General features: G+C 42.3%; 1 pseudogene; it reads right to left on the reverse strand.

The window, feature by feature from the left end:
* LOC127687957 (laminin subunit beta-4-like) overlaps positions 1-19,894 on the reverse strand; it is a 97,148-nt pseudogene that overhangs the window by 57,506 nt on the left and 19,748 nt on the right.

The following is a 19,894-nucleotide window of genomic DNA, read 5'->3' on the forward strand; positions in this document are numbered from 1 at the left end:
GAACAAGAAGGGGGATAGAAGCAGTAATGACCTAGTCAAGTACTGTTTTCTCAGTAGGCAGCCAGACCCAGTCACTGGCTGGGAAGAAGCCACCTCTGTCTCTACTAGAGAGAACTGGCTGACCTCTGGGTTTCATAGCTCCTCAGTTAGGTATCTATGTGGAGCAATGTTATTGCTAATGTCTGCATTGTGGGCAGAGCTGACTACGTAGACTGTGGCAACTGAATTATCAATGACAGAGCCCCACATAAGCCCTTATTATTTATACCTTATAAAATGAGGTGCAAGGCTGTTTGTGACCCTGACATCAGACAGGGTAATACCCCAGTGTTGGAGATCTTATCTGTAGTGACAGTATTGCCCCTTTCTTGATATCCCAATCTAGTTGTTGGGTGAGGCTGTCTAGACACGGACTCTGCAGGTTAGGTTGGAAAGCTGGGGGGCATCACCAACTCACTTCTTAGTGAGCTGCTCCAATTTCCCTGGAACCCTTTTCCAATTACTCTACACTGCAAACTCCCAGAAACCTGGGCTACTTTCGTACATCCTTTATAAGTCCTGAATAGAGCTCTGTAAAGTTAATTCCACCTCATCAATGGATGAGTGAAGCATGGTAGGAAACAGTTCAGGATATTATATCCACAGAGCCTGAGTAATAGTAAAACAATAGCCAAATTCCCAATGGCCTCCTTTTAAAACTTCCCAAATCTTGTCTGCTTTTAAACCAACACTGTAAACCATCATTTTTCTCTAGGTTTTTTTTTATTTTTATTTTGTCATGATATTCCATGACAGCCACAGTTTATATTGACACTGGCCTCCAAATAGGCTGCAACTTGACCCAACTGGACCATGAGAGTGACACTGGCAGGCTGCAGGGGACAGAGGAAAGGAGATATTGGTAAGGGAGAAGAGGAGGAATACCTTGATCCTTAGTGGCTTAGTTCATGTCTCCTTCATAGCATGAACTTGATATCTCTCTAATCTGTCTCAACTATTCGATCAGGATTTACACACGGGAACGTGGAGCTGTAGTACTTAGAACAGTGTTTGACATGTGGTCAGTGCTCAATAGACATTACTGAGCAACCTAATCAAAGGCTTAATAAGTTGCTTTAACTGACTGACTTCTTGAATGTTACTCTTGGAGTCATTATACCTTGGAGTCATTATACCTTCAGTTGCTGATGTGCATGGGGCAGAAGCATACATTCATGGTATAGATTTGAAGTATCTGGAATAGACTTACATGTTCAAGTCAAGGTTCCCATTGCAGCATTACTAAAAAGTAGGGATTTTGAGACCTGCTGGGATCAGGAGGCTCTGCCTTCATCCGGGGATTACTCCATTAGATGTATAATTTGATGACAGTTATGGGAAGTGGTAAAAATTAGGAGGTGAGGCTTGGCTGGAGGAAATAAGTACTATGGGCGTGCCTTAGAAGGGAATCACGTTGCCTCGGGCCCTTTCTTGTCTCTCTGCTTCCTAGCCACCATGGAGTGAGCAATGCTGCTCCTTGTCACCCTCATGCTGTTTTAGTCTGTGTCATCCAAGGCCCAGAAAAAAACGGAACCAGCTGACTATAGACTGAGACCATACACCAAAATACCCGCTTCCTAATTTTCAAGTTATTCAGGAATTCCTTATAGTGATAAAAACTAATTCACAAAGCGAGCAGCTTTTTAATCCCCTCTCTTCCGTTTGTTTCATGACAGCAAGCTGACCCTCGAGACAGCTGTCGGTGGATACTTCTCCATTTCAGGCTGAGTTCACTCTTGAGGAGACATTTGACAAAGTCAGGACACATTTTTGGAAGCTACAAGGCAATCTCCCTTCCCTCCATGCAAAGCATTTTCCAGTTCCAAACCTCGGCAGAACTAGAGCTAGGTGAATGGCAGATCATATACTCGTTTTGGACCTTCACACCATTATCTGTTAAGAGAGAAATACCTTGGTTAGGTTCATTCTAGCCCCCAGATTCTAGCATTCCAAATCCATGTTTTGGACCATTGCCCCAGTGGACTCCACTCTGTCTCGAAGTGAAGGTCCTCATTGTATATTTACCACATGGAACAGACTGATTCTACCATGTCAGCGGACCACTGTGGGCATCTAATTATTGGCTGGGAATGTTGTTGTTTGGGGTGGATGCTAAAACTGATATGTTAGCCCACATTCCAAAAGGATCTGCAGGGCTCACAGTTCCTCAGCAGAGCCATTCAGGACACTCACCCGGGGCCCCACTGTGCAGCTGTGCGAACTGCTGACCAAGAGCCTTTCACACACAGCTGGGAGCACTTGAGGTCCCACCCCCTGAGGCTATTTCAACACAGTTCTGCTGCTCCTACTCATCGACATCCTGCTCGCTGCAGAAACCCTCCAGTGAGTTGGTGGGAAAGAGGCCAAGCTTTTGAGATAATGGGAAAAGAAGATGCATGTTCAAACTCTGCTGTCTAAGAGTCTCACTGCATAAACAACTGACCTCAGAGTTGTGGCTCAAAAAGACACTCAGCCCAGCCTTTCAAATTGTCTGGGACTTTTGTAATTTTATGATCTTCGGTTACTTAAGCAGTCTTTAGGTGTGTATAGTTACTGACCCATCATGGCAAAGAAAGTAAGAAATTCTTATTGATTTTTTTATTAGATTTTCACTTTCCAAGCCTACGAAGCGTCTCTGTCTTTCACATGCATGTGTCACTCAGGGTTCACACCAGCCAGCCTTTTCTTCCACACTCGTTCCTTGGTGTTTTTTAGCTTATGTCTCTTGAACATGTATGTGTCTATGGATAGCTGCAGACCTACATGGACCCGATTCCTTATTGGTTGTCCTATAAGTACCAGCATCCACACACATCCAAACTTGCTTTCCTTTCTGTGCATAGCAGGAGTAGAATCTCCCTCCTGGAAGGCTGCATTAGATCTGCAGCATTGCCAGCCTGTTGTGTGCTGAGTAATGTCCTCATCTACAGAGCTCTGAACAGAGAAAGACTTGGCAATCCTTGAGCCTGTTGGTCAGTGATGCTTCCCATGTCAGCCACGGTTCCACTCAGTTCTTTATCTTAAATCAGTCTAGAGTGCAACTAACTCTTCACCCTCTTGCTATTTTTCTGGAGTGGTACCCATATACGTTCTAACCTCTGTTTCCCCATCTGCTGGTTCTCTACATTACCATCACAAAGTTCCTATCCAAGGTACTTTGTTCAGATAATCTACTGTACTTGGATAAAAACTACACTTCTCTTTCCGTCCTAAGTCTGAATCTCCATCCTTTAAGCCCAGAGCTTCTTGGTATGGGAGGCACTTGCATCTGCAAACATTTTACAGGTTCACTGGAGTGGTTTTGGTCAGCACAGTACTAGGGTGTAGTGAATTTCACATTTAGTGGATGGGAATCAGAAATACTAGACACCCTCATAAAATGGAAAATGATCTCATGTCTCCTACAGCTTGTAAATGTTCCATTGAATAAGCATAAAGGAAAAAAAAAGAGCCTTGACAGTACTATGTAACTTGAGAGATTAAGTCCATGGCTTTAAATGCACTAACATGTTCATAATACACCTGCCTCTCTGGCTGTTTCATGCTTAGCATTTGCATACATAAGCATAGTTTTACTTCACTATATCTTCTGGTATATTCATTTTTCTGTATATTTCTCAGTTAATCAACTATGTTTCTTTATTAACATCAGCACATTATATTACTTTGCTTGCACAAATTATGTGTGCAGATGGACTGTGTTGACTATATAGTTCATCTCAAAGAATATTAGAAAATGTGTTGTAAAAATGTGAGGCTTGGGTCTTAAGTATTCCTTCCCCAAAGGTCTATATATTGAAGTCTTATTCTCTGGAGTAGTTCTATTGAGAGCTAGTGGAGACTTCAAGAGATCTGTGGAGTGTGTTTTGATCTTGGGAATACACCCTCAGAAAGGACAGTTGGGCCCCCAGTCATTTCTTCTTCTCTTTCCCGTGCCTCCCACTAGAGGTGAGTGGCATTGCTACATCACAGCTCCTTGACACAATGGGTTGCTTCATTACTGCTCCCCCTAAACATTATGGCTAACTAAACACAGACTTAACCCTATCAAATCAATGTGACCAAATAAACCTTCTTCTCTGTAGGTTGACCTTTTTAATGCATTTTGTTAAAATAACAGAAGGGTGTTTCACATTGGGATGTTGGATCAGATAAGGTCAGGAACCACAATGTAATTTACCCTGAGATTTTTGTACTAGTGCACTGCTGTAGCTCCCAGGATTTCTATTCTGTGATGGTTAATCTCAGCTGTCACTTGGGTGACATCTGGAACCACCGGAGAGATGGATCCTCCCCCCCATACTTGTAGGGGATTATCTTGATTAGGTTGATTGATGTGGGTCCATCTACCCACTGTGGATGGATCCCTGGGTTAGGATCCTGGATTGTAGTCTGGAAAAAGTGAGTTAAACACATGTATTCCTTGCTCTCTGCTTCCCAGCTGCAGACACAATGTGACACAAGTTCTTGCCACCAGTCCTCCTCCACTGTGACACACTGTATGCTTGAACTGTGAACATAACAAATCCTTCCTTCCTTCCATAGTATCTGTCAAGGTATCTCATCACAGCAACAGGGAAAGTAACAAAGACATATTCCACGATGTTCATTGTCCAGCCAGAAAGTAAGCCTCAGAGGTGTGTGTACTACTAACAAACTTACAGTAAGTGCTTCATAAAACACCATGCTATAAAGAATATTTATTTCTACAATTGTAGCTTTACATTGAATCTAAAATGACTGCATTCTCCAGACAGAAACCAGGTGGGAAGAGACACAGGAAATAGGTAGATGCTTCAGGACTGGTGGTTAAGTTAGACAACCGGAGATGAGCTGACAGTTCTGAGTGTGAGCCAGTTCCCAGTTGGCCACTCCTGGAAACAAGCACATGGACCAAATGACAATAGTCCCCCAGTTTAGGATTCTGCAGTACATGACTCTCTTCTTGCAGAAACATCTAAAGATTTACATTTACCTAGTCTAATCCATTCTAGGTTTATAAAAGAAGAATGGCAGTTTGATATTACAGAATGCCTGGCATACTTCTGATTCTAATGCAGTTTAATGAAACACCTTCCATACAATCTAGGTGACTAAAATGAACTCTTAACAGCCTCACTATGCCAGACAAACAGCTTTTGTGTAGAGAAGCACCAAGCCTGGAAAGAAGGCCACTGGGTCTTTTCATGGGCCCTGCTTTTAGATGCATTGCTGATTAGGTTTTTTTTTTGTTTTTTTGTTTTTTTGTTTTTTGTTTTTTGTTTTTTGTTTTGTTTTTGTTTTGTTTTTTTGAGACAGGGTTTGTCTGTGTAGCCCTGTCTGTCCTGGAGCTCACTCTGTAGGCCAGGCTGGCCTTGAACTCAGAAATCCGCCTGCCTCCCAGAGTGCTGGGATTATAGGTGTGCGCCACCACCACAGCCCGGTTCGGGAAGAGGAAACCCTAATTTAGAAAATGTTCCCATCAGATTGGCCTGTGGACATTTACATCAATGAATGATATGAGAAGGCCCAGGCCATTGATTGGTATCTCCCTGGCCAAGTGGTCTTGTGTTGTACAAAGTAATTGGAATAAGGCACGAGGAGCAGCCAGTAAGCAGCACTCCTCCACAGTCTTGCTTCGGTTCCTGCCTTGAGTTTCTGCCCTGACTTCACTTCCTGATAGACTCTGATTAGGACATCAAAGCTGGGTAAACTGTGTCCTCTCCAAGTCATTTTTATCACAGCAATAGGGGCAAACTAAGACAAGCGTCAATGATCATGTGACCGAGGAGGAGCCCACACAGACGTTGGGACAGCCAGGCCTCACACAGTCAGTTCTTTCTTTCCAGAGCAGTGAAGTTGGTGGAATGATACCGAGTTCACTAGAAATAATAAAATGTGCAGGGACTTCCCTCCTCTAGACATTCTGTGTCAGGGATACAGTGGACACGTGGTGCTGAGCCTGGGTCCTCTTTTTGTTAGGCTGTTGTTTCTGCCCTGCCCCTGCTGTGGTATTGACTCTTAAAGACTCATAACTGTCTTCACTACAAAATAGCAGTCAGTCTCATGGACAGGGGACTTATGCACTCGGTGGCAGGTAGAGAGGAGGTGATAGAGGTTGATATGGCATGTATAGAACTATTTCTTTGCCTCCAGGTACATTTAGCTCTGGTGCCCAGTGGGACAAGATGGAGGTCTTAACTGCGGTCGAGGCTGAGTCTTGGCTCCTTGCTTTGTTCTTTTGTCTCCCTTACCACTCTTTTTTTCTGGAGTCATAATAAATTACATGCCCTTGAATCTCCCTCAGCCTAAAGCATGGATCTAGAGCGTCTTTTGATGTTTTTTTCAGAGCTGGCCAAGAAAAGCTGCTCTCTTAATTTTGATTCATAGGCCAGGGTTTTCCATAGCTACATGTAAGAAAGTGATTGCTTTAAAATGAATCAAATGAATATATTATAAAATCAATTTCAAATGATCTATTTACTGCATCTATCAAACATCTTTTTAATAGTGATTATATCTATATCTATATCAATATCTATATCTATATCTATATCTAGTCTTGAACTGATGATTATTTGAGAGTAAGAACTGTATTTTACACCCAGGAACAATAGAGTACTGGGACCATACACATTGAGATTATAAATCACTTAGCATGATACTATGCTATAGACCTTAGAATGTAAATAATTAGAGATATTCAGGATCTGGATTTGAATAACTTTGAGTGTCATGATTGTCAATAATATCTTTTAGAGGCCAAAAACTCTGTTAGTTTTCTATCATTCTCTCTCTCTCTCTCTCTCTCTCTCTCTCTCTCTCTCTCTCCTTCCCTCAGAGGTGTTATTTCTAAATTTTATTTTTAATATTTATTTTATTTATGTCCCCATATGTGTGTGTGTTTGTTCTCGGAAGTCCAAAGAGAGAGTTGATCCCTTGAAGCTGAAGTCACTGGTGTTGTGAACAGCTGGGTATGGGTGTCGGAATCTGAACTCTGGTCCTGTGAATCTGCAGTAAACATTCTTAATCACTGAACCATCTCTCCAACCTGGATTCAACCTTTTAGACTGAATTTTCTTCTTTTTTGTAACTCATGAACTTGTTTATAGGCACAGTCCTAGGTAATACTCCTCAAGGGAAAAGACAGATTTTATTGACAAGAAAAGCATTATTGTTTGAATCTTTAACTTGAGAATTTGTTTCTACCACAATACAGTAGCTCCTCATGTCAGCTATCAAGTGGCCCTCTGTCTGCAAGCCTGAACCAGTTTGGTTAAGGTGGTCAGACAAAATACAGATCACTCAGGTAAAATAAATGTCATGAAAACTGAATATTTTTTCATATAATTATATCTAATGTAACATTTGAGACATAGACTAAAATTTGTTATTCTTGAAATTAAAGTTTAACTGGGTACAACTTCTGCCTCCCTCTTTCCCTCGCTCCTTTCTTCCCTTCCTCTCCTCCTCCCTTCTTTCTTCCCTTCTTCCCTCTTTCCCTTCCTCCCTCCCTCCCTCCCTCCTTCCTTTTCTCCTTTCCTTATTCCCTCCCTCCATTCTTCATCTTTTTTTTCCTCATGCCTCCAGGTGATTGTTATTTTGTACTCCCTTCTTCATCTTAAAAGATCTTGTTACTCTATGATGGTTTAAATGGTCCCCAAACATGCCTTGAGATTGTGATGACTGAAACTTGTTGAAATGGCATCCAAGGTATGTATGCCTGGGTTAATGTGTAAGTAGAAATACAACTAAGTTCAAGGATTTAAGTGTTTGATCATTAAAATTGAACTTTCAAGACATAATTTATAAAACTTAACTATTTAACTCATTAACTCAGGAGTTCACACACTGCCCAGTTATGGACAGATAGTGAATATATTTGGCCTTGAGGCTGTAAGGTCTCTGAAAATCTTTAACTCTTCATGCAGTCAAGAAGCAAATAAGGTAATAAATATATAAACAGCTGGGCCCAAGTTCCGGCAAAACTCTCTAGGGCGAGCATAATAATTAAACCATGAAATTAGAATATTCCCGAAAACATTCCAAAATGCAATTTCAACCAAGCGATTTGGACTTTATGCACAAACAAAACTTACTCTAGGCCATTACTGGGGCATGGTGTAATATCCAATCAACATTTGGCAGTTGGAATAATTAAACAGATACATTTCTATTATTCAAGAAACACCCTGCTAGAGTCTGAAAGTAGCATTGTAATAGAATTCTGTTGAGATACTTACAGATTCAGCCAGGACATGAGAATGAGCACAGGACCCCCTTTCAAAGGCTGAGAAAAATAAAGGTCTTGCACGACACACCTTGTTCTAAACAGACTGATGTGGGAAGCAGCACAGCTCTGTGTTTAAAGACACAGTACTAAAGTCCAGTGATAAAGGTACAGTGATGCTGCCCAGGTGGCCACAGTACCTGGCGGCATCCCACCTAGGCTGTGAATGGCTTCCTGGTGGAGGTCAAGTGAGGCTGAAGTCTATACTAGCAGGGGTCTGGGGGGTGTTCTGAGGGAATATTAATGACCCCTATGGAGCTCTACCATGATTGTGCTGAATGGCTTCCTTGGAGGCAATATGGGACAGATACTTTTTGTTCTAGCTAACATGCTTATACTGACAGGGTCTCCTTTCCATTTTGCTGTCATCTCCAGTGAGGCAGAATGAGTGGCCTTACCTCAGTAACTTTCCCCATCTTGATCCTAAGCTATGGACAATCAATTGACTGTTTGGGGTTTGTAGCATATATTGCATTTCAGTGCCATCAGAGGAATGGAAAGGGAAGCTAGAGTTAGGCTATCTCTGGGCTGCAATCCTGGTTCTGCTGAATGATTCTGCAATTCTCCTCAATTCTCTCTTCATCTAATAAAGACACAATCAACGTCGCTAAGCTGTTAGGAACATTAAGATGTGATACTGAATACAAAAAGTAGTGTAGCACACAGTAAATGCACAAAAGGGGATATCTCCTTTGGTATTTCTATTTCCCCATTTACATATCCTTGGTTGCAAAGCTGATAATGTGATCCAGATCTTCAGAGACCTTCTACATATTAGGCTGGGTCCCATGTGTACCTGGCAAAAGCCGAAGGTGCTCCTTGTGAGTTTTTATGTGTACAGTGCTTGTTTCCTTCAGGGGTGTTGACTAGGACCTGGATAGTTCAGTCAGCTGTGGACTAGACAGGAAGGAATCAGAGGATGTCAGAGCAAGGGTACAGGAACCAGTTTCCCTTGTCCTCATATATTATATATCCTCATATACCACAGTTATGAGTGCATGGAGTTGAATTTACACATTTTAGCTCACTTTGAATGGTGTTGGAAGTGAATACTATCCGAGTGATTCCCTCCCACATGTGTAGATTGTGATCTAGTTGGGAAGAACATTTTTCTTCTGTCCGTAGCTCATAGGCCTGGGAAAACCCCTAACCTTCTTGTCAGATCTAATCATCAACACATCTCTAAAAGATAGGATCAGTTCATCATGACCATCATTAGCTCTGAACCGCAGAGCTAAGGATAAGAAGTTGGAATCCCTCAGAAGATGTTATGCACACACAGGGGTGGGGTGGGGACAACATACAGAATAATTAGCTTCATCTGTAAATCTTATTGTTTGGAAAGGTTTTGTTGCTGTTGTTTTTATGTCGAGATGTCAAGGAGAAACTTTATGAACAAATACATATATTTACTCTTTTCAAGTGGTTCTTATGATCCTTTGTCTTTTGTTTATAAGAGAGAGAACTGTGACCTGCCTCAAAATGGGTTACCAGCTCTGGTCACGTGATGTGCAATGGCTACCTCCAGAATGAGGTCTCTGGAGAATCCTGGAGGCCTCATAGGCCACGCCCACAGGAAACACAACTGCAGGGAGAGGGTTGGTTGTCAGATTAGCACAGAAGTGTTAGGAAGCTTCTTTTTGTAATTGGCATCTTTTCTTTCTCAGCTCTCCTTCAAGAGCTGAGGTGGGAGGGGCGGGGCGGGGGTGGTTTGGTAGGAGGTGGTGAGAGGGACCATCTGCTTAAGACTGGCTGTTGGGTAAGATCTGAGTGCAAACAAAAGTCTCTATTGACAAACCTCTGGTTGAAAATCTCTACGCACATGTGAGTAATTAATTGCTTTTGGAGAAAAAGCCCCAGGAGGGAAGAGTTTATGTTATTTTTGCTGTTTATTATTGTTACACAAACATTCAGTGGCTACTTCCTTCAGCCTAGCCCCTCAAACCTATCGCTCCAGCTTCTAGCTTCTCTCCCTGGATAAAGTGCATGCATACACACTGCATGCAGCTCCAGCCTTTGGTTTATAATGCTTCCCAGATGTACTTCTTCTTGAAAATCTGTTTCTGATGACCTTCTTCTAGCAAAGCTGATATGGAAACAGTCCAGGAATATGTTCCTCTCTGCTTTCTCCCTCTGGGAGGTAGGAGGTAATGGGTGCCTGGGCTTCATAGTGAACAGTTGTGGTCAAATCCCCGGGAAAAGGAGTGCTATTGATGATAAACCTCAGGCCAGCCCCAGGGAGAACCCTGGCAAATGCGGGTCCGGTCCACATAACTGGGATGCCAGGTAGTTGGGTCTCACAAAGCAGTGGCAGCAGCACTGGCTGAAAGTCACAGGGAAGAATGTAAATTGCTTACCTTACAGTCAAGGCCTGGAAAAGCGCAGAAAGAAAAAGAAAAGGATTTCCTGGTGTGTATATGATCTATCTGAGTCATAGACAAATTATTCTAACCTGGATTCAGTCCAGAGGCCCGCTGAGAGTAATGTGCTCAAGCCTCAGCCTTGGAACCTGCGTTACTTTCAAGGATGAAATTGAAAGCAGACACTGCTGACTTTAAGTGACTCATGTACTGGGGAACAGAGCGTATTACATATAGACAATCTTGGTTTTCTCACAATTGTGAAATTCTGTCCAAAATATGGAGGGAAATGAATGCTCCTGTGTGTACATTAGGGATTCTATCTGTGCGTTACAACAAAAGAACAGATATTCACTTGTTCCCCTCCTCCCTGTATCTATTCTGTCCAAGCATGAGAAAGGGGACCCTCTTCCATCTGCCTCTGGGCATATAAGCACAGAACTCCTAACACACTTGCCAGATTCCAACTCCTGACAATCTCTGCACTGGGTGTGAGCCCGGGGCCGTCTGGACCCTGGAGATAACAACACACATTAATTATCTTTGTGTCCTCCCCAACCCGGACACTCAGCCTCTGCTCAGATTCTGCCTTGTGTAACGCTGCCTGTGTTCCGGCGAGAGCTCCTGGGTGTTCTCTTCTTTCCGTCCTTGGCCCAGTCTGCATTCCATGGTGCTGCCAGCAAAGCCTTTCAAACATGTCCTCTCTGCCAACAGAATAATACTCAAAGTATTTAGACTGGAGTTCAGGTTGCTCTGTGATCTGCATGGAATTGCTCTCTGTCAGGAGAATGCTTGTTTGGTAACAATTATCTATCAGCCTATGAACAGGGTATGCAGTCTCTGAACAGGGCACACCACACAGGAGAGCAGGCCAGGGCCTTGCCACAGAGTCCAGCAGAGTCCTGTATGGGAGACAGAAACATAAGTAAGAAGCTGCTATACTGGATCAGGCTCCGAGAGGTCAGAACTATCTTTAAAGTCAGTCCTGTGCAGTGTTTTCCAAACATTTGAGGAATAGTAGTAGGCGGTATAGGAGAGCGCCCCTGACCCCCATCCTTTTTGCCTGATGGGTGCACTCATGTCCTACTTGCACCTACTTGTTTGTTGTGGTCCCCATATAGAAAGCTACACTTTCATCTCCCTCTAAATTCCCTACAGTCCCTGGAGAGGCCCGTAGCCAATGATTGACAGATACAGAGGCTGGCCTGATGTCTCAGGAAACAGGATGCCTGAGATGTTCCTGGTCACCTCTGAAGAACCATGCTCATTCATCTATGACTTCTTACTGTGTTAGGGTTGTTTTTTTTTTTTTTTTCCTTTCTGTCATGGTATACGTGTAAAGGGTCTGAACAATCCTGACATTCTACTAACTATCACACTGATCCCTTAAACTGAGAGATACTGAAGTGAGTCTATTGGCCAGACATGTATCTGTGGAATATACACGTATCTATGACCACCAGCCGCCATTGTAGATATAAACACAAACTTTGTAATTCTGGTGATTCTGCATATGAGTAAAAGGTTCTTATGCTTCTAGTTGAGATTAGCAGTCACATGATGCGAAGATGAATGACAAAAGTCATGTTACTCATTTAAATTTTCTATGCCTTTAGTTGAAGTCCCCTCCATGCCCCCAAAAAACCACATCATGGAAGTTGAATCTTTCTATTTTAGTGGTAGTACTTTAATGCCCAGTCTGAACTGTGTCCAAAGGCCCAGACATTTTTATTTTGTACTAAGCCCTTATCATAGTAAGAGTACACAGGAGTGGGTTTGAGCAGAGGCTGAGGGTGTGATGCTGGTTCCCCTTTTCTGTGCCAATACCACAAGTGCCTCCTTATCTTAAGAGTTTCTGTTGGCTTGTGGTAGGCACCTCTTCTGGAAGGCTCTACTCTCAGCCACCTCCTGGAGGTGAGGATGCAGCAGGCCAGCTCCTGTGCCTCATAGAGGACAACTCTGCTGTGGGACTTATGCTTTCACTTCCCTGAGAGAAGTTTGGCCAAGGCTAAACTTAGCCAAAGGTCCCACCTTTCCCTAACTTTCTCCTCATTAATCTGCTTCCAGCATTCCCTTAAAGATTTTTGATGAATGATTCGTTAGTACAAAATATGTATTTGAATCCCCATGAAAATCTAGTGGATTCAGTGTGACACTGATAGTATGTATATTTACTAGTGTGTGTGCGGCGTGCACACACACACACACACACACACACACACACACACACACACACACCTACCTCTGCAAAACCGAAACAAAGCTCATACAAAAATAAGACCTTAGTGTGTATTCGTTGATTGTACTCCACCCACACAATTGATTCTGTGATTTACTTACTAATAGATATCATCTTCTGTTTGATGAGTGCCCTGTGATATGCCTGAGATGGAAACAATTAATTATATTTTCAGAATATCAGAGAAAGACATCTCTGAACTGAATATAAAGGGTGTTTTCTATGTCAGCTACATAGAGATGGCCATTTCTACTAAGAGACAAAAGACAGTTAATCAGAACGGGTCTCTCAGACTGTTGTCATGGGCCATCTGGGCCAGAATAATTTTGGGGTACCTGGTCAATATGCAGACTTCTTGGCTGGTCCCTGATTTCCTGATGCGGCATTTGTGGGGTAACTTTAAATACATTCCCTCCATGAGCAAACACAGTACAAGAAGAGGACCACTGGCCTGTGCCCCAGGAACATAGGGAGGAGAACAATTTCTTCTTCTTCCCTCCCAGGCAACCCCAGACTGAAGAGAGAGACTTTCAGCCCAGCGTGGATGTCGTGTGAACACAGAAGCAAGCAGTGGAAAGCAAAGCCACCACACTGGTGCTCACAGAGCTGGTGGAAGGGACAGGAATTGCGAAGTGGCTCTTACACTCTTAAGCAGTGTCTTTTTCCTTCATCTGAAGCCCCACGCTGCCTGCAGCTAACCTGTCTGCACACGGTTCATCCCGCCACAGAAATCTTAAGGATGGGCCTCGTGTCCAAGCGTTCTGTCACCTGGTCGGTCATTTTGGTCATGCATGGAGGTCTTTCTCTTTTCACGTAGTGTCCCAGCACTGAGGTGGGAGGGTGGCAAGTTCCAGACCAGCCTGGGCTACACAGTGAGATTATCTAACAACAAAAGTCTTTGATGGTGTTTATGAAACTGTTTCATAGGCTTAGTTTGTTAACAGGGCAGTCCTGTCTGTTTCCATGTGCTTCTGCAGTGTGTCTACTTAGGCATATGCATATAGACGTGCTCAAATATATCCGTGTAATGAAGAGACAAATGAGCAGACAGGCCAACAGAGGCCGTTACTCTGAGTGAATTGTGTTTAGATGGCCAAGTATAATTTGGGCCTTTTAAAGTCCTTGAGTTCAGGTTCCAAGGAGGTCTGGACATCACACCAGCACTGACCAACAGTCATCTTGGAGTCTACAGCACTACCCCTAGGGCACATAGTACCCTCTTTTTTCCCAGCTTGGAAGAAAGTCTCTCCTTACAACCCACTCCCTCTTGAAAACCTGACAAGGAGTGGGGGGTCCATAGGCTGGATGCCTCACAACTCCAGAACTGAGCTTTAGAACTTTAGCTTTGAAGAGAATTAAAGCTACTGTTTCTCCAAGACTGTAAGTCCTCTCCACATAGTTCTTCCTTCCCTCTGTTTCTATTTAGAAGGTAGGTCTGAGCTTCCATGGTCGGCATCTTCAGGGCCGTGCAGAGTTCTGAGGGCATGAACCTGCATTTCATTTGTGGGACAGGATGAGAGCCATTGAGAACATGGCTTAACCTGTTCTCATCACCCCAAGGACTTGGCTTCCGATCTTCCTCCTCTGTCAGTCCAGAAATAATTTCCTTGTTGCCAGAAATATGCATCACACATTGGCAAAGCTGTTGCTAAAATCTTAAAAAAAATACAGATGCCAGTTTAGCTAACCAACCGCTCTAGTCATACCTTACTTCAAGAGTTTCAGCTGTGCTATCATTTGTCAGGGAACTACGATTTTACTCAGTAGCCTTAAGGAGTCATGCAGGAGGCCCCTGTTCCTCTGTCTCTACCTCTATCTCTTTATCTATCTCTGTGTCATCTCTTTATATTATTTCCTCTGTAAAATTGAGAAGTTTTTGCTTCTAATGTCTTGTGCTATTAGCAATAGCCTAAACTGACAAATATTTCAATTCTTGTGTACTGTGGCATTTTATATTGTACATAATATAAAATAATCCAACATATATATATATGTATAATGTATTTATTTAGTGTGTGTGTGTATGTATGTCACAGAATACCTGTGGAGGTCAGAGGTCAACTTGAGGGAATGGATCGTCTCCTTCTACCATGTGGGTCCCAGGGGCTAAACTCAAATCATTAGGTTTGGGAACCAGAGAGATGGCTCAGCAGATAAGAGTACTGACTGCTCTTCTGAAGGTCCTATGTTCAAATCCCGGCATCCACATGGTGGCTCACAATCATCTGTCATGGGATCTGATGCTTCTTCTTGTGTCTGTAGACAGCTATAGTGTACTCACATGTCATAAATAAATCTTTTTTTAAAAAACCATCAGGTTTGGAAGCAGGCACCCTTGCCCACTAACCAAGCTTGTTCACCCCTGTTCCTGATTTTGTGGTATTTAAAATGCGCATCAACACTGTGCTGTTTCAATGCTTTGGCAAAGGTGGAAAAACCATGGCATATTCAGGGTATACAGATTCAATGGATTCTTACATATTACAACTTTGGATGGTCTTCAGATCAGTTGCTATTTGTTATTATGGCTTATTGATTCTGTTCTTACAAACTTCTCACTAGGGCTGGAGAGATATCTCAGCAGTTAAGAGCACTGAGTGCTCTTCTAGAGGTCCTGAATTCAATTCCCAGCAACCACATGGTGGCTGAAAACCATCTGTAATGGGATCAGATGCCCTCTTCTGGTATGTCTGAAGACAGCTACAGTGTACTCATATAAATAAAATAAATAAATCTTTTATAAAAAGTTCTCAAAATAGGCTAAATCACAGTTGCAATGCCACAGTTGTAATTTTTACCAGTCAAACTTCATTGGAGGAATGATGTTTATGTAACTCCAATTTCCCTAAAAGTACAGATACCATGCTTATTTTTTGATATTTTATTTATTTACATTTCACATGTTATCCCCTTTCCCAGTTCCCCCTCCGCAAACCCCCATCCCATCCCCCTCCTCCTACGTCTATGAGGGTGCTCCCCGACCTGTCCACCCACTCCTGCTTCACCATGGTTATTTTTTATGCCATATTTTGGTCAAGCGTTTGCCAACCTAACTAAAACTTTCCGATTGCCCTGTTTCCAAAGCTTTGTTACGCCCTGGGTTCAGTGTTCACATGATCCATGTCTCATTGTCGAAGTCACAAGGCTTTTGTTTCGTAGGCGTCTCCCTCATTCAACAGGAGCGTGTGGTCCTGAAGTCGGATGCGATCTGCTTCTGGGGCCCAGTTTACTCAAGCATGTCACCATTGTGACCCTTAGCCATGTTCTCCAACCAATCTCTGACCTTTGTGATGAGGGCTTTTAGGACAAGCCACACTGGGATTTCTTTATTTTTCTTCATTAATTATGTTCATCTTGTAACATAAAATTGACCATTTTTCTAGCATTTTATAGAGAAACGTATATTATGGAATTAACATTAGCTCTATACTGTATTAAATTTTATATTTTGTCCAATGTAAGCAATATCAGCTTTCTGTGACTTTAGGCTGTATTTTCTCCACATAAAGGTTGGTAGCTCATTCTCCATTCTTCTAAGTCATTTCCAAATGGAAATAAAGTGGGACTTTTTTTATAATGCATAGGCATCTCCTGTAGACACTGTTAAAATGTAGACCTGACAGTGTATCTTAGATGGGGCTGAGCTTCTAATGAGCTCTTGGGGGATGTCTGTGTTATGAGTGCACACACATTCTGTATTCTGAGCCACAGGGGCGTGTGTGTGTGTGGGGGGGGGGCGTGTTTCACAGTTTCCTGCCATACCTCAAGGCTAGAGCTTAGTCTTTGTGCCATGAGTCCATTGAAATTTTCTAAGCAGAAAAATGATGTGCTGAAGATTGTCTTCAGCATTTCTCCAAACACTCAAGCAGGAGAGAGAAAAGAAGTCTGCAGTCATGCAGATGTAAGTAAAAGTCTTATTTCTATCTATCCATCCATCCATCCATCCATCTATCTATCTATCTATCTATCTATCTATCTATCTATCTATCTATCATCTTCTATAATATATAAAATATTTATATAATATGTAACATATCTTATATTTTATATATAATTGCTAGATATATAAGGATATAAATGTACATATATAATATACAAATACATGCACATATAAATATAAATGCAATATGTAATGTATAATATATAATATATAATACATAATACTCCCATATATAAAATATAGATATAGTCTTTCATAGAGCTACCAAGAAAGCAGCTTGCAATTCTTAGCTCTCCAGTCAAAATACTTAAAGGACTCTCTTGCTGTTGTCTTTGCTTTGTCCATTTGTCTTTCCATCTCTGGTTGTTCTCGGCTACCCCTGAACTTAAGACTCTTACTTACTCCCATCAGCATAACTGCAGGCTCCTTTTTTCTCTCCTGCTAGAGTGTTTGGAGGAACACTGAAGAAAATCTTTAGCACATCATCTTCCTGCTCAGACAATGTCAATGGACTCTCAGCACAAAGACTAAACTCTAGCCTTGAGGCATAGTGGGAAACTGTGATTCTATTTTTCATTCCTTCTTCCCTCCTTCACTCCATGTTCTACTTGTGACTCTACCAGCACTCTGTATTTTCTCCTCTAAAACATTGTTTGTAACTTTCTCTGGTTAATCTATTGACCTAGTTGGCAGTGATGGTCAACTTTGCACAGGTAGTCAAGTGAAAGGAATTCCTCCACTGAGGAATTGCCTGTGGGAAAGGCATCTCACTGTAGGTGGTGCCATTCTTGAGCAGGAAGAGAACTCTCTAAGCACGAGTCAGTAAGCAATGTTCCTGCATGGCTTGGTTTGAGCTCCTGTGTGAATTTCTGCCTTGCCTTCTCTAATGACTGTGACCTGGGAGCATAAGTTAACGAAATCCTTTCCTCTGCTAAGTTTCCTTCCATCAGAATGTCTCATTTCAGCAACAGAAGGGAACTAGATTATCTATCTCTATTTCACAATCACATTATCTTGGTTTTTGAGTCTCTGGCCAAATTTTCCTACTTAGGTTTGTGGTCCATTTGTAACCAGAGATCCATAGGACTCAGAGGTCCAACATGCATATTGTCTGCCCTGTTTTGCGGTCCTGTTCTCATCTTGCTCTATCTTGAACTAGCTATGTAAAGATACTAGCTGGAAAAGAGCTCTCAGGGCCAGGCACCCTAACTAACTCCTTTCTATACTGTCCTGGGGCTCCCCACCATGAACAATGTTGAGAAGCATCTTTATGGTTTAAGATCCAGATCATTGGTGCCAGATGCACCTAGATGTCAGTTCAGCCCTGCTGCCCACCGCCCTCTGACTTTGGCCGTGGTTCTTATCCTCTGACTGTGGCCGTGGTTCTTATTCTCTGACTGTTTCCTTCATCTGCATGATAACACTTAGGGTGAGGATTAAATGTGATAATATATAGGAAGCATAGAGCTTTAAATAAATGGAAGTGTTATTAGAGTTATATCAGTGCAGTAAACACACCGTAAAGATGTGCCAAATGAACGAGCAATGTGCCAAATGAACACGCAAATAATTGAGTGGTACCCAATTAATTTTTTCCTATTACAATTAAAATTCTTGCCCACAGTATGGGAGGAAAACAATCACACTGCTGTGCTTTACATACTTGATGTCAGCCTCATTCTGGGTTTTCTGTGAGTGACAGCTTCCCTTGCTGTCACAACAAACATTCTTTTGGCCTTCTGCCCACAACCCTTGAGATCCATATTTATGATATTAACGCATTTTATCATTTCCTGGCACCCACCACATGGCAAATAACTATTGAAAGGTAGATAAATGGTACACGTGTTTTAGATAATGCCTGTCTTGTGTTTTCTTATCTAAAAGATGGGGACTATTTTCTTCATACTTATTGTCTAAACATAACTACCAACATCCCCTTCTAAAACGCTACCAGTTCCCTTCACAAACAGGCAATACTAAAGACTCTGAAGAAGAATGCAGATGTAGAAGATGCATGTGGATCCTGCCTACCTTAGTTTTATTCCAGGGACAGTGCAAGTCTTCTATCTTGGTTCTTTTCATCAAAATAGCAGATCTCAAGCCTCCTGAGGGACCCTGTAATCCTTTCCTATGGTCGGACTAGATAAAGCACATATTTCGAGAGATTGTGGGACAATGACACCTGCTTTCCTTATCTATACCACCCCAGAACTGATTTTCAAATGTTTTTTCTCCTTGAAGGTTTTCACCCTGAATCAGTCTTTTCTTCCCTGGTTGGGAGTCATGCACTTGAGGATATTACATGTTTATTCATCCTGGTTCCATGCTAGGCACCGATGCAAGTTTGGTGAATGTGATAGGCACTGCTTTGTACTTTGTACTGTCCTGGTGGAGACAGAGACCCAGACTTCCACGGAATTCATTGCATGTGACTGCAAGAGCAACGTAGTCAGTTTTTGCCACAATTTGCTCTGATTTGCATCTGTTTGCCAAGTGCTGTGCTATAACTGTTACAAACATAAAACACAGACTCAGATCTCAGAAAGCATATAACCCATGGCCTCATGATAAAATAAGCTCAGCTCTGTGCCCACCAGGCACAATAAAGACTAATGTTGCAGAGAGGTGATGTTTTCATTTGTGATACATAGATTAGATTAGAGACTTTTGTATGAGGAACTTGTTTACCCAAACAACAATTTTTATGTAATAATCAATAAGGCTGTTCAAGGTTCAGTTCATCAGAGCTACACCCCCCACTACCCCCACCCCAACTGGCAAAAGCCATAATACATCCTGCAGTGTCTTTCTCTGATTGTCCTGTGTAACTCAGAACATCAACAAGATATGAACCAAAGATGCAAATCCTTGGAGTGGCAACGCTTCCTCTGCTTCATAGAGATGAAAATTCAAAGGGACAGAGAAGTATTTGGGGGCAGGTTCTGTGCTGGTATGACCGGTGACATGTGGGTGTCATTCACACTGTCTATCCTTAGGCAAGCACCAGAAGGAGAGAATCTAATGTGAGGGCATGTGAGAGACTC

This window comes from Apodemus sylvaticus, chromosome 6 (genome assembly GCF_947179515.1).
Source record: "Apodemus sylvaticus chromosome 6, mApoSyl1.1, whole genome shotgun sequence".
Taxonomy (NCBI): Eukaryota; Metazoa; Chordata; class Mammalia; order Rodentia; family Muridae; genus Apodemus; species Apodemus sylvaticus.